The following is a 23296-nucleotide window of genomic DNA, read 5'->3' as shown; positions in this document are numbered from 1 at the left end:
TTGTGGGAGGGACCCAGTGGGAGAAAATAGAATCATAAGGGTGGTTTCCCCCATACTGTTCTCGTGGTAGTAAGTCTCATGAGGTCCAATAATTTTTTTTTTTTTTTTTTTTTTTTGAGATGGTGTCTTGCTCTGTCTCCCAGGTTGGAGTGCAGTGGTGTGATCTCGACTCACTGCATCCTCCGTCTCTCGGGTTCAAGCAATTCTCCTGCCTCAGCCTCCTGAGCAGCTGGGATTACAGGCGCCCACCACCATGCCTGGCTAATTTTTGTATTTTTAGTAAAGATGGGGTTTCACCATGTTGGAGAGGCTGGTCTCCAACTCCTGACCCTACGTGATCCACCTGCCTCAGCCTCCCAAAGTGCTGGGATTATAGGCATGAGCCACTGTGCCCAGCCATATTCTTTATTTTGTTTAATTATCTTGGATTAACTTGAATATATTCTAGGTGTGTTCAAGTACTAATTGTCACATTAGGGGAAAAAAATCTGTTAAGACTTTTTCCAGCAAAAGTCAAAAAGAAATTTTAAAAATTAGTTGAACTGGGCAATGTCAGAATTATACCTAAAACAAAAGTTTTATGCTTCGAACTAGATTACTGGGCCCTGCTAGGCACTCAGCTATCACATTGTACTTCTTTTATTGTGATACTATTCCTTGTTTGATTTTTATCATCTGGCTATCTTCCTAGTTGTGTCTACAGAAGTTATTTCAATTCCTGACACACAGTAGGTATTCAATGTCGTTCTTGTTGGGAAGAACTTGAACAATATTTCCCTGGACACGATGCCATCCTAGTTGTATTTTAGTGACTGAAGTTAGTACAATCCTGATCATAAACAATTTGGCTGATTCAAATTCAGAAAGGCTATGATTCCTGGTCCTTATGATTTTGGGGGCTGTTGCTTCCCAAACTCAGTAAATATTCAGTAACTCTTAATACAGTAACTGTTAGTATAGCCCTAATCATAACAGTTTGTTAATCTATATTAAATTAAAACATGACTCTCTTGGTTAACAGGAAAATAAGTTTATATTCACTACAAAAACATTCCGAATGGGATAGGAAATGGCAATGCTCCAACTTTTGGCTCAAGAGAGGAATTAAGAAAGACTTTAGGATTCAAGGGCGTTATCAGGCCCAGAGCCCCTTCCAGCCTTTGTCTGGTTAAACAAGGAATTTCGTAATCCTCCCTGTTGTCTTTTTAACATGGAGGGAAAGCTGGCTAATGTGCAAAGACGTTTGCTTTATTTGGGTGAACTCACTCCCTCACTTTGGCACCAGCCTCAATTCTAAGCAAAGGCAGAAAACCAGGATACAAACCTTAACAGTTTCAGAATGGATCTTAATTTGGGGATTTTTCAATCAATTAATGTTTGTTTAGCTTCTACAAGGTGAGGATCCATAAGGAAGATATTAGGAAACAATCTAATGGAAGCTTGAAGAACCAAAATGAGGAAAGCAGAATTAGGAACGACCCTGTCCGGTGACGCCTCTCCTTCTGGTTTCCATCTGTGCCCCCTCTCAGGAGCCGCTGGAACACAAGCCTCGAGCAGGCAAAGGCTCTTTGGATTTGAAATACAAAACCGTTAAGTGAGCTCAGACTAGGTCGCCTCCCAGCTGTCGCCTGCTTTCTCTAGAGCAGTGATCTGGCAGCTGTTTGGAGAGTCTGAACGCGATAACAGTTTTTGTTTTTCAGCGCATCCCTGTGCTATCTTCTAATGGCCAGAAAAGCCATTAATGTGATGAAAATTCTGAATGATCTGTTTGGCTAGAAAAGCTTTTCACTCCACTTTTAGAATCCAATCACTTGATTCTAAATCACCACAATGCCATGGAATGTAAAAACTGCTCTCGCTACATCTAGAGACAGATGCCTCTTCCTCCTTTGGGAACACAGTTCATCTCCACTCTCCGATTTCACGGCTTTATTTGCCCTCTGGGACGCGCTGACATTTTTCCAAGCACATTTTCTAAGTGATTATGTGAGTGTGGATGTGTTTTGTTGGACTCGAAGGGAGTCTAATTTCTAGAAGTTCCTTTCAGGAGTCTGCCTTTACTACAAAGTTGATATATTCGAAAACACAGTAACTCTCATTGGCAACACAACTTTTCACCTAATTAAGTACAATTCGGTCATAAAAGAAGCCATGGGGTCTGCGCAGCTGGCTCTGTGGCTTAGTTGGCTAAAGCGCCTGTCTCGTAAACAGGAGATCCTGGGTTCGAATCCCAGCGGGGCCTTAGAGTGGGTGTGTCTTTTTCTTTCCCCTTTTAGTAAGGGCCATCTGTTTTTGTGAATTTATCACAATTTTTAGTCTATAATCCTTAATCACAATATCAGATCCACTGCATAGAGCTTTAGTCTCTCCAGTCTCTCTTCATTCCACCTGCATCCTCAAAGGCTGTTAGTTTCTGATGATCTCTCAGACAGTTATGTTGGAATTTCACCAAACTCAGGGGTTCAAGTTCAATCACGGATAAAAAATATCTAAAATAAAATGGTAAAACTTTTAATTCAAAACATTAAAAAATATATTCTTCTGGTTTCTCAAACTCCATGAAACCTTACTTAAATTCCACATGGATGAAAAATGGTTGCAATTTATGGAACATTTACTAAGTTGTACTTTATGTATTTTCTCACATACTTTTTAATTCCTAGACTATTAACCGAAGTAAACAGTATTATGCCCATTTTACAGATAAAAAATGAAGTATCAGAAGGAAATAAACTTGCCCAAATCTTATAGCTGATAAATAATCAAGCTAATATTTCAATCCAATATTTCTCAGTTACTTAAGTCAAAGTTACTTAAGTCGAAGTCTTAAGTCTCATTAGATTATCTAATAAAAACTTTTGTATATAAACACACACACACACACAAACTTATGGACAAATTTTGCATATTCTTTTGAGATTTTCCCTGACCTCCTTAAGTTCTTTGGTGCCTATGTGCCACTGAAAAAAATCCATGACGTCCATAAATCAATAAACAGTAAATCACAAATGAATGTTCAGAAAAAATAAGCTATTTTAGGGTCAGAGGACATATTTTGTTTCTTGACATTGATTTTTATAGGACTATCACTCCCTTTCTTTGGTTGATTTAAACTGGGTTATTAGAAGCAGATGTCCCACTAGGGGTATTATGACTCTGAACCAGCATGCCGGTTTCAAAAAGTTATATTTCTGGATACGAGATCACTGAAGTGAATTCTGAAAAGAATTCTATGTGGTCCATAAACACCTCTTAAAGCTAACCTCAAGTAGTGGAAGATATGCCTTCATCTGTTTTACATGAAGTTACAGAACTCTAGTCATCTCCTCATTCATTCCCAAAATTATTAATTTTGTTTTGTTTTGTTTTGTTTTGAGACGGAGTCTGGCTGTGTCGTCCAGGCTGGAGTGCAGTGGCGCCATCTCGGCTCACTGCAAGCTCCGCCTCCCGGCTTCACGCCATTCTCCTGCCTCAGCCTCCCGAGTAGCTAGGACTACAGGCGCTGGCCACCACTCCCGGCTCATTTTTTGTATTTTTAGTAGAGACAGGGTTTCACCGTGTTAGCCAGGATGGTCTCAATCTCCTGACCTCGTGATCCGCCTGCCTCGGTCTCCCAAAGTGCTGGGATTACAGGCGTGTGCCACGGCGCCCGGCCCAAAATTATCAATTCTATACCTACTCACATCAAGGTGTGGGAAGGTAAGCTGAACAGGCCTGGTCTCTATCCCAAAGGAGGTAAGAGCTTATTTGAGGATGGGTGAGCGAATAGAAGTTATTTATATAATGACAAACATGACATTATGGCTATGAGAAGTGCTACAGAAAAAGAATGACTGTGATTTAGAACATATGGGTAAGATTTAGTTTCATCAGGGAGATAAGAGGAGAGTCTTCAGTTGCAAAGAAAGAGGACAGTATAGGAAAGGCAGACAGAGCATAGGGAAACCCAGGCAGAGGAAGTTAGACAAAGTGCATTGGACTGGAAAAAAACTGGTATGAGTACAGTGGGAAGGCCACGGGCAAGCAGCCTCAGAGATGGGATGCAGGAGGATAGGACCAAACTGTGTCAGAATTTTAGAGGCCATGCCAAGGAGTTTTAATTTCATATTAAGAGCAACCAAAATCCATGTGTAATTGAACATAAACACATTTCAAAAATTATGAGTGAAGAAAAAAAATAAAGTTTAAGATGTATTCTCCTATTTATTGTGTTCTTTTTGGAAAATAAATTTAAAATTAACTAGAAAAGCAGATAACCAGTAACATAATCAGAAGTGGAGAAAGTATAAATGTAAGAAATAATTAAAAGGAACTGGCATCAAGTTTTAGGGGGAAAAACCCCCAAATTGAGAAAAAGCCTATATCTGCAACCTCAAGGGAGTTATTGCTCACAAATGACTCCTTTTCCAGATGTTTTAAGAGTAAAACCTCAGCAGACAAGTACATCAATGCCTTTGTTTAATTTTTGATTGATAAGAAATAATGCTAACCTCTTTCTCTACTTAATGGTGATGAATTCACTAATGTTTTAATGAGAATTTAGTTGTGCTTACTGGGGGTTCTCTGGAAAGTTTAACTTTCTATTCTGTTTCTTATATAAAGTTCCTAGCTGCCAAAATAAGAGAGGTTGGAGTCAAGTCCTCTAAAGTCTTTTGATCCCCAAGATGAATTATCTAAGGAGCCTTAAAAGTCGCCTTTTGCAGTCGCCTCACACTCAGCAAAGAGCTGTGTTAGTCTCTGTGCAAACTCAGCACACAACTTCTAAGTTTATGTACTGGACCAGAGATTGAAAAGTGAAGTGGCTCTCAACTCAATCCAAAGATGCTTTCCTCCCTCTAGTGAAAGCAATGCTCATTCAATGGATCAAGTCACACCAAAGAGAAATCTATTCACATATAAATGCAAAGAAAAGGCTGGCAATAAAGTGACTGACTGTGCTCAGGAGTGAAAGGAGCATGGAGTTCTCGATGACAAAGTCTGTATGCATGTCCTGGATCCCTCACTACCAAATGTGGACCTTTGGTTAGTAACTTGACTCTCCTAAGGTCTGTCTCATTCTTTTCTTTTTCTTTTAATTTTTACATTTAAAATAATTTCATTGTTACAGAAAAGTTGCATCCTTCACTCAATCTTCCCAAACATGGATCTTATCTCATATGTATATCTCATATGTGTATATATATACACATATATATACATACATATACATATATACTTTTATCTCATATCTCATATATATATCTCATATGTATATATGTATACATATGTTTTTTGTTTTTTTTTTTTTTTTTTTTGAGATGGAGTCTTGCTCTGTCGCCCAGGCTGGAGTGTAGTGGCACGATCTCAGCTCACTGCAAGCTCCGCCTCCTGGGTTCACAGCATTCTCCTGCCTCAGCTTCCCGAGTAGCTGGGACTACAGGTGCGTGCCACCAAACCTGGCTAATTTTTTTTTAATATTTTGTTTAGTAGAGACGGGATTTCACTGTGTTAGCCAGGATGGTCTCGATCTCCTGACCTTGTGATCCACTCGCCTCGGCCTCCCAGGAGGCTGAGGCAGAAGAATTGCTTGAAACCCGGAGGCGGAGGTTGCAGTGAGCCAAGATAGCACCACTGCACTCCAGCCTGGGTGACAGAGTGAGACTCTGTCTCAAAAAATAATAATAATAAATAAAAATAAAAAAGAATAAGTTGTAGACATAATGACCCTTTACCCCTAAATACTTCAATGTATGTTTCCTAACAGGAAAACACCCTCTTACATAATCACAGTACAATGATCAAAATCAGAAATTAACATTGATATAATACTATTGTCTAATATATGGGCCTTATTCAGACTATGCTAATTGTCCCTATAATGTCCTTTTTAGCAAAAGAAAATCTTTGAGCATATGTTGAATTGTCATGTTCTGTAGCCTTTCTTTCTCTTTTATAACATTGGTATTTTTAAAAGAGTACAGGCCAGTTATTTTGTAAAATTTTCCTCTATTTGGGTTAGTCTGCTATTTCCTCATGATTGGATTTCGGTTATGAATTTTGAGTAGGAATACCAGAGAACTGATATTATACCCTTTTCAGTGCATTTTATCAGGAGATATTTAATGGCGGTTGTCCCATTACCAGTGGTATTAATTTTGGTCACCTGGTTATGACAGTGTTTGCCAGGTTTCTCCATTGTCATTAATAAGTATCCTGACTTTGAGACTATGTAAATATCCTGTTATCATTCAACTTTTATCAACTTAATTTAGCACCCATTGATGATCCTGGCCTGAATCAGTTAGAAGTATGATGGTTGCCAAATGACGATCTTCTGAATCCATCATTTATTCTACATTTACAAGTTATCTTTCTGCTATTGGAAGAAAAACGTTTCCTTCCCCTCCCAGCCTCCACCAACCCTCCAGCTTTTTTTTTTTTTTTTCACAGAGTCTTGATCTGTCACCCAGGCTGCAGTGCTAATATATGGATTTTTTTGTAGAGGGGGTCTTGCCATGTTGCCCAGGCTGGTCTCCAACTTCTGGACTCAAATGAACCTCCTACCTCTGCCTCTCAATGTGCTGGGATTGCAGGTGTGAGCCACTGTGCCTCGCCCCCCTTCTCTTTTGACATTTACTTGTTTGTTTATATGGACTCATGGGTTCCTACAATCCATTACTATTACTAATTTTGGTATTTCTTAATCTGCAAAATAATTAAAAGTTCAGTGTAGGAAACAGGGAGCATTCTAAGTATTTCAAACAAAAGGAGTTAAAAACAGGAAGTTGGATTACTACAAAATTATCTGACAAGGTTGAGAAACAGGCTTTAGATTAGACCTTCAACTATGATTTCAGAAAATATCTATAGAACTAATCTATAAGGGAAGCTGGCAATAAACTTTTTGAGACTCAGAACATTGTAACCATAATCCAAGTAACAACATTAGAGCTAGGAGATTGCTTCCTTTATAATAACTTCTCAAACTCATGAAGCTGGTGAATGAACATTGGAACATGGACTATGGCCACCGCCTCTGCACTACTCTCTCTAATTCTAAAGGCTAGAGACCAGACCCGTTAACACTGTGCTGAGAAAGCGTATCTTCATGATCTTGCTTGCTAGCAAAAAATAGACAAAATCAGCATGATGATATTCTGCCTGCTAAATCTCAGAGAAGTATATCTAATCTCAGTCAAATCTCATTTGCGTCAAGATTCTTAGCTGCAAAGGAATCCAGAAAAGGCACTTTCTGTTAGCTTCCAGTTCTCCCAATACAGAATGTCAACCAAAGGAAAGTGGGAATGGTTGCTGAATACATACCTGACAAAGGCAAACTTCTGTTTTCCCTGGGTTGTGAAGAGAATAGAAAACAAAATTAATGAACTGCTTTTTGCAACAGTAACAACATCTGTTTTTTTCAAAAGTTGTTTCCTGGATTGCATTTGGGATTCTATTAGTTTATTAGGGCTGTCATAACGAAGTACCACAGACTGCGTGGCTTAAACAACAGAAATTTATTTTCTCATAATTCTGAAGGCTAGAAATCTGAGATTAAAGGTCATCAGAGTGAATTTCTTTTAAGGCTTCTCTCCTTGACTTGTAGTTGGCTTTCTCCTTGGTGTTTTTGCCTTCATGTGTGTTTTTCCTAATCTTCTCTTTTTTATAATGACATCAGTCATATTGCCTAAGGGCATGCCCTAATGACCTCATTTTTAACTGAATTACCTTTTTAAAGATCTTACCTTGAAATAGAGTCACCTTCTGAGTTATTGGTGGTTACGATTCCACATATGAATTTTTTTATGGAGATTTCAGACCATAATAAGGCTTAAGCAAGCATGAAATTTTCTTTTTTTTTCTTTTTTTGAGACAGAGTCCGCCCAGGCTGGAGTGCAGAGGGGCGATCTCGGCTCACTGCAACCTCTGCCTCCAGGGTTCAAGTGATTCTCCTGCCTCAGCCTCCTGAGTTGCTGGGATTACAGGTGGCCGCCACCATGCCCAGCTAATTTTTGTATTTTTAGTAGAGATGGGGTTTCACCATGTTGGCCAGGATGTTGTATTTTAGTAGAGATGGGGTTTCACCATGTTGGCCAGGATGGTCTCTAACTCCTGACCTCAGGTGATCCACCCACCTTGGCCTCCCAAAGTGCTGGGATTACAGGCATGAGCCACTGTGCCCGGCCACAAGTATGAAATTTTCCTGAAACAAGTTTGTTTATTTGTTCATCCACTTACTATTTTATTTATTAATTGACCATTCCTTCCCCTCTTCCGTCCATCCTTCTTCAGAAATGACTTCCAGTAATCCAAATAAAATATTATTAGCAAACTGGATGATGAAATTATGTTTCATATTAAGCCTGACTTAAGAAAGTCTCAATGAGAGGCCAGGTGCCAGGGCTCACGCCTGTAATCCCAGCAGTTTGGGAGGCCGAGGCGGGTGGATCACAAAGTCAGGAGTTCTAGATCAGCTTTGACCAATATGGTGAAACCCTGTCTCTACTGAAAATACAAAAATTAGACGGACATGGTTGCCCGCACCTGTAATCCCAGCTACTCGGAAGGCTGAGGCAGGAGAATCCCTTGAACAAGGGAGGCAGAGGTTGCAGTGAGCCGAGACTGTGCTGCTGCATTCCAACCTGGGGAGGAAAAAAAAAAAAAAAAAAGCCTCAATGACTGAGAAAAATTTCATTTGAGGTTTCATAGTGGAAAATACAGAGTAAAACATTGTGATCATATAACTGACATTGCAGAGTAGAACCCTGATAGAGCTTAGAGAAAAAGAACAACTCTTCTGCCTCAGAAGTTTGAGACGTATTTGTCTTCTTTCTTCTCTTTCCTTCCTTGCTTCCTTCTATGCTACCTTTCTTCCTTCCCTCCCTTATTTATTTCCTTCTATCTTTCCTTCCTTTCTTTCCTCCTTTAAGTTGAAGTATAAATCTATACAAGATACTATAATTTATCTGAGTGAATTCAGATCAAGTGCCATCAGCTAATGCGTTTCAGACAAAATATGTTAAGTTTTCTTGTTCAAAATATTTTAAGTCAAAATAAATGGCACTTGCAATTTACTTTTTATTAAAACACTACCTGTCATGTATGCAATTATGTACTTCCTATGGGTTAATGTATTCAACAATCAGAGTTGCCTTACACAAGTTCTGCCTTCATCCACCTTTGTGGTTAAATTTTAAAAAACGGCTGCATGCAGTGACTCACAACTGTAATCCCAGCATTTTGGGAGACTGAGGTGGGTGGATCACCTGAGGTCAGGAGTTCGAGAGCAGCCTGGCCAACATGGTGAAACCCCATCTCTACTTAAAATACAAAAAATTAGCCGGGCGTGGTGTCGCACACCTGTAATCCCAGCTACTTGGGAGGCTGAGGCAGGAGAATTGCTTGAACCCTGGAGGCAGAGGTTGCAGTGAGCTGAGATCATGCCATTGCACTCCAGCTTGGGCAATAAGAGCAAAACTCTGTCTCAAAAAAAACTAAAAAACAAAACAAAAAAAACTTTACTCACTTTCTAATTTTTTTTTTTTTGAAAATTGATCTGTGGATGCTCCTTATTTATTTTTAATAACATTTTTGTTTTTATATATGCTGAAAATGTCTTTACAGTTTATTCCTGGTTTTTCAGTTTGTCAAAAGATTATATTAAATTTGACCTAGGCAAATGAATTAGTATTTTTATTCATGAAATTTTTTATGTGTCTTAAGAAGGCCTTCCCCATACTAACTTCAAAAACTTTAATTTATTTTTGTCAGAAAAACCAGCTTCTGTTTCTTAGCCTCTTAACCTCACAATATTCATATTTAGCTTCTATATTCAAAATACTAAATAAATCTCAATTGTTCGATCCTAACACTTAAAAAAATTAATTTAATCCTTGCTGAGGCAAGGGAGAAATGTAAATAGAAGTGCAGACTTTCACCAAACAAAACAAAAGCTAGAATTATTATAGGATTTGGGAGAGGGTGGCCTTTAGTTGGGTTTAATTCAATTTAAACGAAGCAGCATTTTGATAGCATCAAAGTAAAGCAGGGCTATAAGTAAAACAGTTTGCATCAGGGTTGGGCTGAGAAGCAGACTCAGAACCTGCTTTCTTGAAACTACAGAGTTAAGATAAATATTGACAGATGTGCCTGAAGACCCTTAATGAAATTCCGGACTTGGTTGGAAATTGAATCTGAGGTTTTACATCAAGATCATAGTCAAAGTGAATGTCAAAGTCAAATTCATCAGAGCCACATGGCTCAGATAATCTAGGTAATAATGCATTGTTCCGTTCTTACTGATATAATTTCCACGAGCAAATTTTCTCATCATATTATTTTAGAGAACACCGTTTCTTGACCTGTGCTTATTGATGTTAATTGATAACAGCAGTTTTTTTTTTTCTAGTTTACAAAAAGAACTAAGGAGCAACTAACAAAAGCTGTTGACCTTCCCCCTCTTCACAAACATTTCTAACAACTCTGTCCTGTTAGCTAAATACCCTTCTTTGCCTACAATTTCCCCTGGTCACCTTCACAGTTGCACACAGCCACCCACTTAGAAATTAGTCATGCTGGCCGGGTACGGGTGGCTCACTCCTGTAATCCCAGCACTTTGGGAGGTCGAGGCGGGCAGATTGCCTGAGGTCTGGAGTTCGAGACCAGTCTGGCCACCATGGTGAAACCCTGTCCTTACTAAAAATGCAAAAAAATTAGCCGGGCGTGGTGGCATGAGCCTGTAATCCCAGCTACTTGGGAGGGAGGCAGGGGAATTCCTTGAACCAGGGAGGTGGAGGTTGCAGTGAGCTGAGATCGCATCACTGCCCTCCAGCCTGGGCGACAGAGCAAGACTCTGTCTCCAAAAAAAAAAAAAAAGAAAAAAAAAAGAAGGAAATTAGCCATACTTTTACCCACTTTACCAGTAATGTACTTTCTTTTTTTTTTTTTTTTTTTTTGAGACGGAGTCTCGCTCTGTCGCCCAGACTGGAATGCAGTGGCGCGATCTCAGCTCACTGCAAGCTCTGCCTCTCGCCATCTCGCCATTCTCCTGCCTCAGCCTCCCGAGTACCTGGGACTACAGGCGCCCGCCACCCCGCACCGCTAATTTTTTGTATTTTTAGTAGAGACGGGGTTTCACCGTGTTAGCCTGGATGGTTTCAATCTCCTGACCTCGTGATCCACCCCCCTTGGCCTCTCAAAGTGCTGGAATTACAGGCGTGAGCCACCGCGGCGGACCCAGTAATGTACTTTCTATTCAACAGATGGCTTTAAATATGATCACTTGTAAAATAGAAGGAATGAAAAATAAAATACTTGGTTTTAGCCTGGAAACCTAGAAGTACTGTGAAAAGATCAAAGAGCTGTTGAAAAAACAAAGGGCAGAGGTGGAAACAAACCAATCCTTTTTTCTGCCTAACGTCCTTTCTTACCCCTCCCACTTTCCAGAAAAGGAGTTACAGCACCACAGCCTGGGAGACCTTGGCAATAATAGTGAGCAAAGTATTTGCTCAGCAGCACATACAGGAATCAACATTAAAAGCGCTGTACCTAGTGGAGATGCCGGAGATCGAACCCAGAACCTCATGCATGCAAAGCATGCGCTCTACCACTGAGCTACATCCCCAGCAAGAATAACTCCCCAACAAAATTTCTTAAAATACACTGTATTCGATCAATTTTTTTCCCCCAAAATAAGTTTTAAATAGTTTCTCGTGCAAGAATTGTGTGAATTTTGCAGGTTATGAGTGTGAGAAAGAAGATTTAAATGAATGTTACTAAATCCGTTAGAGTAATTGGAAACTCACCAGGCCCAACACAGAACAAGCGGTTGCAAAACTGGCTTTTATCCGAGCAGGACTATGTATATAAGTCATTCAGATCCAGTCATTTGAAAAGGGCAGAATAAAAAAAAGTAGAACCATAGATGGTTACAGCAAACCACTGGGAAATTTCCTGATGTTCGGCGGGTTAAAGTACTGGGATAGATTCATCTTGTAAGGCATACCCAGTCTTAGGTTTTGGTCTTGGAATTATCCATAGACCAACCCTCGCCTAGTCTAAAAAGAAAAATCCCACTCAGTAGATTGGATGAGTAAATCTGTATCTTGTTGAATAAAAAGCATAAGAGAAATGTGAATATTCAAATATAAATCTGGGTTACAAAATGTGAGAAACAGAATTCAGTGTCAGGCAATAGATCTCAAAGTGTAGTCCTCAGAACAACAGCATCGGCATCACCTAGGATCTTACTAAAAATACAAATTCTCTGGGCCTACTCCAGACCTATGAGTCAGGGACTGTGGAAGTAGGGCTCAGTAATCTATGTTTTAGTAAGCCCTGAGGGTGATTCTGGTACATGCTTACGTTTGAGAACCGCTGATGTAAGGTAGTGATGAATACAACATTGCTGTTTCGTTTTCTTTCTTTCTTTCTTTTTTTTTTTGAGACAAAGTTTTTGCTCTTGTTGCCCAGGCTGGAGTGCAATGGCGCGATCTTGGCTCACTGCAACCTTCGCCTCCCTGATTCAAGCAATTCTCCTGCCTCAGCCTCTGGAGTAGCTGGGATTACAGGCGACTGCCACCACGCCCGGCTAATTTTTGTATATTTAGTAGAGATGAGGTTTCACCATGCGGACCAGGCTGGTCTTGAACTTCTGACCTCAGGTGATCCACCCACCTCGGCCTCCCAAAGAGCTGGGATTACAGGTGTGAGCCCCCGCGCCCGGCCTGCTGTTTCATTTTCTAACGTTAACACAGTACTAAGGTGTTTCTAGCATTTTAAAATAAAATAATTTGACATATTAGACCTGAATTTTTATGTGTGTGTATTAAAACATTTAAACTTGTGAGGGAAATAAAAGTGATTTTTAATATATTGTGAAAATAGTATGTGACTATTTTAAAAATTACTTGTGTATTAGACAAACAGTAGCAGATATTTCTGTTTATATTTGAAAGCCTTTGAACATTAAAGAATCTATCCACCATATTGAGAGGAGAAGAGGAGTCAGGAGAAAGAGAATTTGTTTCTGGACCTCAGTTATTTTCCCAATTTTGGTTGTTTTGAAGCAGCAACGTTTGTCTCAGTGCACATGCAATTTGGACTTTAGAGAGGATGTCCACCCGCTGGCTTCCTAGAGAGTTTAAACTTTTGTTTCTTTAAAGTGTTGACCATGGCTGAGTTTATGCAGTAGTACATGGGTTTAGCAACCACAAAATATTTTGCTAAGAAACTGTTTAAAAAATAAATTTTCACTGTTAATTTTTCTGGCTCTGCTCTTCTCCATAGAGCAAGGATAAAATCGTAAAATAATCCTATTTTTATTTTAATTATGCAATACAAGGTGTCCTTGACAGAAGTCTTGTGATATGGTTTGGATCTGTGTCCCAGCCCAAATCTCATGTGGAATTGGAGCAGGGTCCTGGTGGGAGGTGATTGGATCATGGGTGCAGTTTCCACCTTCCTGTTCTCCTGATAGTGATATCAGATCTGGATATCTGATCGTTTAAATGTGTGTGGTGGCACCTCCCCCACCCCTCTTACCTGGTCTGTCTGGTAAGATGTGCTTGCTTCCCCTTCACCTTCTGCTATGATTGTAAGTTTCCTGAGGCTTCCCAGTCATGCTTCCTGTTAAGCATGTGGAACTGTGAGTCAATTTAAACCTTTTTTCTTCATAAATTACCCAGTCTCAGGTAGTTCTTTGTTCCAGTATGAGAACAGACTAATATATCTTAGCTCCTGTGTTACAAGGGAGACCTCATTTGAGATCAGCCTGCTGGCATTGCAATGAAGTGCTTTGTATCAGGAAACTGTACACTATTGACCTTTTTTTCTGTTCACAGCTGAGCCACATGCACACAATCTAGATTTTGTTTTCATAGTTTTGTACTTTTATAGCCTATTTTTGAAGATTAACACATTTGCAAAATGACTGACACAATCTTTACCTAATCCAATGAGTGTTACAGAAAGCTTGTTATGACTAGAACTGTAAATCTTTCTTTTTTTTTTTTTCCTCGAGATGGAGTCTTGCTCTGTCACCTAGGCTGGAGTGCAGTGGCACGATCTTGGCTCACTGCACCCTCCACCTCCCAGGTTCAAGCAATTCTCCTGTTTCAGTCTCCCGAGTAGCCAGGATTACAGGGGCCCACCACCGCGCCTGGCTAATATTTGTATTTTTAGTAGAGAGGGGGTTTCACCATGTTGGTCAGGCTTGTCTCGAACTCCTGACCTCAAGTGATCCCCCACCTCGGCCTCTCAAAGTGCTGGGATTACAGGCGTGAGCCACCGCGCCCGGTCTAGAACTGGAAATCTTAAAAAGAGGTATGTGATAATAGAAGGCTGAAATTAAAACCTGCACTAAAAAAAAAAATCACCAAATCTATTTGAAAACAAGTCAATTTGTGTTATGCTGAAATTTTCAGGGGCTGTCAGATTTCTCCTTTTAGCCACATTTCTGAATGTATACAAATACCAATATTGCCCCATAGCGCTTTGGCCCTTTGTACTTCAAAATACATTTTGTTTCATGTTTTTTGTTTGTTTTGTTTTTTGAGTTTTTGTTTTGTTTTGTTTTGTTTTTGAGATGGAGTTCTGTTCTGTCACTCAGGCTGGAGTGCAGTGGCAGGCTCTCAGTTCACTGCAACCTCTGCCTTCCGGGTTCAAGTGATTCTCCTGCCTCAGCCTCCCGAGTAGCTGGGATTATAGGCACATGCCACCACATCGGGCTGATTTTTGTATTTTTAAAGGAGACGAGGTTTCACCATGTTGGCCAGGCTAGTCTCGAACTCCTGAGTTCAGGCAATCCGCGCACTGCCGTCTCCCAAAATGTTAGGACTACAGGTGTGAGCCACCGTGCCCATCCATGTTTTTTTTTTTTTCTTTGAAACAACAGTACATATAATAGAGGTACAATTCATTGGGATTTAAAAAAAAAAAAAAAAAAAAAGAGGAGAAGAGAGGAAAATAAAACTGAGTAAAAACAGTTTGGATTTCCAGTTTGGGGTTCTGCATGTAAGCAGCTTGGATGTTGCCACTTTGCTCTAACAACAATTGAAAAGCTGAAGGAAGTGAAAAATCAATAACTTTTTAGATTCATAAAAGAAAACAGGTCACAGAGGAAACTGGTGCCCCCCCAAATTGGAGAGACAGGCAGACACCGAAAATCACAGCACACTGGAGCAGAAACATCTTGTGGGAACCATTGCCTAGGTAAGAAAACCTGAATTCTAATCAATGAATTGCTGGAGACTAGGTGTACACAAGTCTGAGAGTTAAAAACTCCAGGGGGACCCAGTCACAGCAAGGCCCCCATGCTTTTGTGTGTTTTACTTACAGGAACTTGACCAGATTATCACGGTAAATATTAGAGAAAAATCCCCTTGTGCTTCCACATGGGGAGAGGAAAAGGGACTATTTTGAATAGCACCTGTTTGTCTTAATAAGTTCTGCCCTCAGGAGAAACTGGTTAATCAGAGCCTAACCTGCTGAGGTTTTATCAGCTCTGAGGGGAGGAAAATACCCAACCCAGATAGCTCTAACCTTCCATGTCATGGAAGGGAAATATTTAACTCCAGTCCACTCTAGCCATCCTGTCCCCTTAAGGGAAGAGAAAAACAACTAAGCAACACTAGTATGATTCACAGTGCAGACACGCAGGCTTACTGAAAGACAGGCCTAATTGGAGGACTGCAGAAATCTTCCTGTCCCCCTGCATCTTGCCCTCACATTACTAAAGATCTATTTGTAGCAGTTCCTTTAACCCAGTGTATCATGTTGAGCTATCAAGAAAAAAGTTACAAGGCAAACTAAAAGGCAAAAAAAAAAAAACAAAAAAACCAGCTTGAAGATGGAAAGCAAGCCTCAGAAACAGACATGGGCAGGGATCTTGGGATTACCAGATGGGGAATTCAAAACAACTATGATTAATATGCTAAGGACTCTAACGGATAAATTAGACAGCATGCAAGAACAGATGGGCAATGTAAGCAAAGAGATGGAAATTCTAAGAAACAACCAAAAGAAATGCTAGAGATAAAAATAAAATGCTGTAACAGAAATGATGAATGATGTTGATGGGCTTATTAGTACACTTCATATGGCTGAAGAAAGAAGCTTTGAACTTAAGGATATATCAGTAGAAATTTCCAAAACCGAAAAGCAAAGAGAAGAAAGACTGAAAAGAAACAAACCCAAAACAAGTAGCAACTAAGCCTGTGAAAAGATGCTCCACATCATATCCCATCAGATAAGTGCAAATTAAAACAAGAGACAACACACACACCTATTAGAATGACCAAAATCCAGAACCCTGACAATACCAAATACTGTTGAGGATGTCAAAAAATAGGAACTCGAATTCATTGTTGATGGAAATACAAAATGGCATGACGTCTTTGAAAGACTTTAGCAGTTTCTTACAAAATTAAATATACATTTACCATACAAGTCAGCAATTATACTCCTTAGTCTCTAACCAGAGAAGCTGAAAACATATGTACACATAAAAACTTACACATATATGTCTATAGCAGCTTCATTCGTAATTGCCCAAACTTGGAAACAACCAAGATTTCCTTCTGTAGGTGAATAAACAAACTGTGGCACATCCAGACCACGGAATATCATTCAGTGCTAAAAAAAAAAAAAGAAATGAGTTATCAAGCCATGAAAAGACATGGAGGAAACATACACCATATTATTAGGTGAAAGAAGCCAATCTGAAAAAGTTACATACTGTATGATTCCAAATATATGCTATTCTGGAAAAGGCAGAGCTATAGAGATAGTAAAAGATCAGAAGTTGCCAAGGGTTAGAGGGAGAGGGAGGAACTGATTAATTGGTGGAGCACAAAGGATTTTTAGCTCAGCAAAAATACTCTGTATACTATAATGGTGGATGTATGTCATTATATATTTATCCAAACCCATAAAATGTACAACACCAAGAGTAAACCCTATTGTAAACTATGGACTTTGAGTAATACTGATGTGTCAATTTAGGCCATCAATTTTAACAAATACATCACTGTATTGGCGATGTTGATGAGAGGGGAGCTATGCATGTGTGTGGACAGGGATTATATGAGATTTCTCTGTGGCTTCCTCTCAATTTTGTTGTGAACCTAAAACTGTTCCAAACAAATAAAGTCTAAAAAACCAAAGTCAAACAAACAACAACAACAACAAAAAGACAAAAACAGAAACAAGGAAAGCTAAGACCTTTCAGACCTAGAATGCATCACAGTTGTCTAAAATGGCAGAATTTTTTTTTTTTTTTTTTTTGAGACAGAGTCTCGCTCTGTTGCCCAGGCTGGAGTGCAGTGGCATCATCTTGGCTCACTGCAACCTCCACCTCCTGGGTTCAAGCAATTGCCCTGCCTCAGCTTCCCTAGTAACTGGGATTACAGGCGCATGCCACCATGCCCGGCTAATTTTTGTATTTTTAGTAGAGACAGGCTATCACCATATTAGTCAGGCTGGTCTTGAACTCCTGACCTCGTGATCTGCCCGCCTTGGCCTCCCAAAGTGATGAGATTACAGGCATGAGCCACCACGCCTGGCCCAAAATGGCAGATTTTAATATATGAAGCTAAAAACCTAAAAATGTACTTGTGTTGGTTGCATTTCCCTTGATATCTCAAATTCCTGCTAGTGAGAGAATTTTTGTGGGACATTGCCCTTTGGAGTGCCTTTTATGTGGTCCCATTTGCCACAACTGGTCTCTTTAAAACTTTCCTTGCAGTAGTGAATAAGGGGGAGAACAAGGAAGGGTGCAGATATTTTGAAAAAGGAAGAACAGAAGTTGAAAAAAATTCCACACAGAGGCAGTTTGAGAGCTAGGGATTAGTGTGAGGACACAGACCCACAATTCAAAACTGCGATGGTTTTCACAAGCAAGATTAACTAGGAATGGAACCCACCAGACTCGGCCAGGTGGAGAGATAAGTGCAAGATGACAGGAACTCACTCTTCCTGAACATGTAGTTCTCTGGGTCAGCCCAGTGCAGGTGCAGCAGGACAGGGGCTTAACCCCCTCTACCCCAAAACCTCCAATCCATTCAGTTTGGTTGCCAGAGGGGCTGCAGGAACCTGGAGGGAGACAAGAAGTTCCTGGAGACAACAGAGTGCTACTGAAGACTCTGGTTGTTTACACCCTGATCTTCCCTTTAATCATTAAGAAATTCAGCTGTCCTGTTTCCAGCTGGGGAAAAAACAATCAAACAATTAAACAACCCAACCCCCCAAAACCTCCCAAACGTGTTCATTTCCTAAAATAAACAAAACTGGTTTTTTTCAAAAAGCAAAAAGCGACATAAAGCAGATCTACAGGTATTTGCCCTGCAATGCAAACATACCAGGGATTGGACTTAAGACCTTATGCTTGCGAACCATATGCTCTATACCAAGTCACACTGAAGGAAGAGAGAAAGGGATGAAAGGAGGAAGGGAGGCAGGAAGGAAGATTTGTTCTCTAATCTTTACGAAAGTCTCTCTCAAAATATTAACTAAGGGGGCTGGGTGTGGTAGCTCATGCCTATAATCCCAGCACTTTGGGAGGCCCAGGTGGGTGGATCATTTGAGGTCAGGAGTTTGAGATCAGCCTGGCCAACATGGCGAAACTCCGTCTCTACTAAAAATACAAAAATTACCCGGGTGTGGTGGTGGGTGCTTGCAGTCCCAGGTACTCGGGAGGCTGAGGCAGGAGAATCGCTTGAACCTGGAAGATGGAGGTTGCAGTGAGCTGAGATTGCACCACTGCACTCCAGCCTGGGTGACAGAGCGAGACTTTGTCTCAAAAACAACAACACAAAACAAAACAACAACAACAAAATTAGCTGAGGGGATTTAGGCTTGCTTAATTCTGGGAAAACATTTCTTAAAGTCAGTTTAGTTTCATAAATACATACGAAGTGCCACTAACCACAGACTCTATACATTTTTTTCTCCTTGCTCTTAGCACACTTTCTACCATGGTTCTCTCGCTCCTTCCAGGCTCTAAGCTGAACTGTCCAGTGCAAGACTTCACTCAACCATCCAGTCGCTAGTAGCCATGGCACAAAGGGCATGGTCTAAATCATGAAGTTTATGATGCCCTGGCCCAACTTGCAAGGAATTCCTTATACGTGGGGGACCATTGCAATCCCAGATCCCCACCTTGAATGGAATTCAAAGGCCTAAAGGTAAGCAACTCCCAGGTGAGTCAAGGCAGTACACATGTTGATGGGCATTTAGACCTGGCAGTGCTCAATCTTGGGGGTAGGAGGGATGCTGATCCACTAAGAATTTGGAAACTAAGAATTGACCATTTGGGGGTCAACGAGGGTCATGTAACTGTTATCATGTACTAGTCTTGTTCCTTATCAGAATTCATCAGAAAAACTACTCCACCACTAAAAATGGCCAGATATTACCACACATAGATTGGAGAAAGAGGTAACAGCACATCCATTTTTTCAATGTCAGGGTCTTGTGTCCAACAAAGCTGCAGGCTTCCCTCCTGGTGGTGCCCTTTCGTCTTCTCTTACTGGACACCAAAGACAGCCTTCTCAGAAAAGGCTAGGAGAATAAGGCCTCAGTGCACCAGTCAATTTCCACTTTTGGTGCTAAGAAGGGAGTTTGATGTTCTTTGGTTCTCTGTCTTCCACGCTTCATTACTGAAAATGTTCTTGAGGTTTGCTCTGATCCGTCTTACCCTAGCCCAAGAACATCAGTCTAGGAGCATTCTAGGAACACTAAGGTCTGCTTCTCTTAATCATGCCCTCAGTTAGCAAATCAATAAGGAAGAATCAAGAGCTACTCTGTAGCTGCTGTATCCAGTCCACTGAGGCCTGCTTTGAAGAACACCTCCCAAGATCCAACTACTACCTTCTTTAGCTCCGGCAATTTTAATGTATGGTTTGAAGGCGGTATTAAGGCTGTATTACTGACTGCTAGCACCCGGCTTGCCCTCCAGTGGATCTTAGTTGAAGGATTTAAAGTGTGCTTCCCTCCAACTACAGGGCCAACAAAGTTTCCACTTGTGATTCTCCCCTCACTCCCTGGTGTCCGGGTGGGGAGTAGGTCATTTGCACTCTTGCCGCCTTTATTGGATGTGGCAGCCCGTGTATAAGCTTCTGGAATCGAACCTTGGTTATGGTTAAAATTTTGCTGTCACAAATTTTGCAGATGTATACAGCTGAACACATGAACACATTGCCTGGGAGCCTTCCCAAGATCTTGGATGAGGCCGATACAAGCCAACGGGGTTGTTAGCATCGTGTTATAGCTAAGCTGATTTCCTCTGGGGGTAAAACAAAGCAAAACAAAACCTCTTGAATCCCCCATTCACACCTGTCGAGCCATTTTAGCTTGGAAATTGATAGGGCGATCTGAGTAGGAGAGGAGCAAGAGAGTCCGGGAACCATTCGCATTTTCATTGTCCGCGCCAGGTGTTCTCAATCGTGCAGGTTTCATCTTTGAGACAAGCCTGTGACCCAAAAGGATAAATCAGTCAGACTTGCTAGCAGGGAGAAGAGGAAGGGACACACGTGTCTGACAGTTGACCCAGCATCAAAGGAGCCCCAGCCACAAAGCGAAAGAAGCCCGGAGAACATTCAGCGCCACTGCAAACGCACGCGAGAGGGGAGGCCTCTGCCTCTGGGTTCCAGAAGATTCCTGCCCCTTTGGCGGGGAGGAGGTGTCTTGCGCTCGGATGCCAAAATTGCAACTAAGCTTATCCCAAACAACGTTCGCAACGCCTCCCAAGCCCAACCACTACCCCATATCAGAGCCGAGTGACCTCGAGCACGTGCCCCCTCAGAGTCCCGGCGCCGACTGTCGCCGCTGGCAAGATGTTCCAAGGACCAGGCTGGTGATCCCGGACCGAGGCGGGAGAGAAGCCAGGAGGGAAGCGGTGGCTCCATTGGAAGAGATAACTATGGCCCCCAAGGCAAACTGCGGCCGCAGATCCTCTTCCTACCGCTAGAGGAGAGCTACCGCACAGCCGCGGAGCGAAAGGTCTCCCAGCCCTGGGCGTTCCTCCTCTCTTGGGGTTTCTGAGATACATTTTCCTCGCCGGCAGGAAGCGGGAATGGTGGAATTTGGACGAAGAGGAAGAGGCAGCTGCGGTCTGGCTGCTGCCACGGACATTGCAGAGAGCTCCTATCCCTCAGAAGCACACCCCGACACCGAGCTGGGGCGGACAGAGTTAACGCATTTGCATGTTGGCTTGCGGTGCGGCGACGGCTGCCGTCCCTGCTCCCCATACCCCCGAGGAGAGACCAGCCCTTTGCAGGCAGCAGGAGAATCAGGGACGCCTCGAGGTGCTAGGCAACTTTCACTAAACACGCAGGGCTAAACCTGCATGGGCCTGTTGGTTACCAGCGTGTTCCGCAGCCCAGGCCGGGTGATGGACGCCCGAGTCAGGTCACCCAGATCTCTCTACCACCCGCTGCGGTCTGTTAAGGAACCACCTGCTGCCGCGAGGAGCGGCAGGTGGTGAGTGGAAGAGAGTTAGTCTGGGATGCAGAGAAGCGCGGCGGGAGAAATAAGCAAAGAGCCGAAGTTTTTATCCTCCAGTTCGGCTCTCTCTGCTTATTTCTAGAGATTTATATTTATTTATTTGCAGGCCTCTTTTACTTGATTCAAAAGGTTTCATCTTAGCTTTTGCCTTTTTGTTCACATTGATTTTCTAGCGGCCAGAGGGGTACAACAGGAAGGGGCAGGGCACCCACCGCTGCTCTCTGGTGTTTTTGGGGAGATTTCGAGTGCTCCAGTGGACCCGGGGACATCCACACTGACGACCGAGCAAGGCTTGTTCCAATGACAGAGAGAGGAAGTCCTCCACGGGGAGGTGAACTTGCGAGGACAAGGAGTCCGCGACGAGGAGGAAGGGGCGGGATGGAAGGCAGGGAATAGGATCCCTGTCCGCCACACTTACGCGGGCAAGAAAGAAAACGGGGATGAGAGGCAGGGCGAGGCACAGGTTGGTGATGTGACGCGGCCGCAAACGCTAGGAGCTCACCGGAGAAGTCAACGGACCACCCCAAGCTGAATCCTAAGAAGGCAGAGGCGAGGCATGGTCTTCGAGGAGTGTTAGTCCGCTGAAACTGCGATCTGCGGGTTAAAATTAACCGCCCGAGAGCGGGGAGAAAGGGCCATGTTTTTATTGCTGAAGGGTAAAAGGACTTATGTCCAAGGCTGAGCTAATAAACGGTTCCGGGAAATACTCAACGGTTCCCTCCAGCGAGCGCAATGAGCCTCTGCGCTCCAGAAGCTACCTTACTAGAAAAAGGGAACAAACTTAACATAAATCGACACTTATAAACTGTTTGTGGTAAATGAAATTTAGGGAAAACACAGGGAAGTTATGTATAGTATTAATAATAATTTGTTGAACACAGTTGATTTTCTATGAATATAAATTGAAAAAGCCGACGGAATTGTGTAGCGCTACTCAATGTTGTTAAGAGCTATATGAGTTAACAAAGGGAAAAGAAAGTGTCAGGATTCGGGGGATGTAGCTCAGTGGTAGAGCGCGTGCTTTGCACGCACGAGGTCCCGGGTTCGATCCCCGGCGTCTCCACTTTAGTAAGCTGAAGAATGAGAACGGTGGTTTGTTATTCCTCTTTCTTTAGGCTTGGGCAGAGCGTCCTGACGTCTTCAAATACTTGAAAATGGGTCGGTGGCTTTGAACGTCAGATGTAATACATGGCACACTTGTATATTGCCAAACTTTCTTCAACTATCAAAATCCTGTAACTGCAAACTGCTTTAGAACACCTTTAAATCTCATCACTCATTAACAAAACTGGGTTTACGTTGTTATGACTGAAGGTACATGATTTGTAACCAGAAATACAATTATTTGGAGCACAGTTGAAGATGATTCTGCCTTTTTCTCTCAGCCACGGGGATTATCTTTTTTTTTTTTTTTTGAGACGGAGTCTCCTTCTGTCGCCCAGGCTGGAGTGCAGTGGCGCGAGCTCAGCTCATTGCAAGCTCTGCCTCCCGGGTTCCCGCCATTCTCCTGCCTCAGCCTCCCTAGTAGCTGGGACTACAGGTGCCCGCCACCACGCCCGGCTAATTTTTGTATTTTTAATAGAGACAGGGTTTCACCATTTTGGCTAGGATGGTCTCGATCTCTTGACCTGTGATCCGCCCGCCAGCTTCTCTCAGCCACAGGGATCATCTTTTAAGAGTTAGTTTTGCCGGGCGCGGTGGCTCACGCCTGTAATTCCAGCACTTTGGGAGGCCGAGGCGGGCGGATCACGAGGTCAGGAAATCGAGACCATCCTGGCTAACACGGTGAAACTCCGTCTCTACTAAAAATACCAAA

General features: G+C 42.0%; 3 non-coding genes across 3 annotated transcripts; 2 read left to right on the top strand and 1 right to left on the bottom strand.

The window, feature by feature from the left end:
* Positions 1-2168: 2168 nt before the first annotated feature.
* TRNAT-CGU lies at positions 2169-2242 on the top strand. The gene has a single exon. It is a non-coding gene; the product is annotated as a tRNA-Thr (tRNA).
* A 9288-nt stretch (positions 2243-11530) lies between these two features.
* Positions 11531-11602, bottom strand: TRNAA-UGC. Its single transcript has one exon. It is a non-coding gene; the product is annotated as a tRNA-Ala (tRNA).
* A 10869-nt stretch (positions 11603-22471) lies between these two features.
* Positions 22472-22543, top strand: TRNAA-UGC. The gene has a single exon. It is a non-coding gene; the product is annotated as a tRNA-Ala (tRNA).
* The last annotated feature ends 753 nt before the right edge of the window (positions 22544-23296 follow it).

This window comes from Mandrillus leucophaeus, unplaced genomic scaffold, assembly GCF_000951045.1.
Source record: "Mandrillus leucophaeus isolate KB7577 unplaced genomic scaffold, Mleu.le_1.0 Scaffold392, whole genome shotgun sequence".
NCBI classification, from domain to species: domain Eukaryota; kingdom Metazoa; phylum Chordata; class Mammalia; order Primates; family Cercopithecidae; genus Mandrillus; species Mandrillus leucophaeus.
Note: the sequence above shows the minus strand (reverse complement) of the source record. Positions and strands in the feature narration are given on the sequence as shown.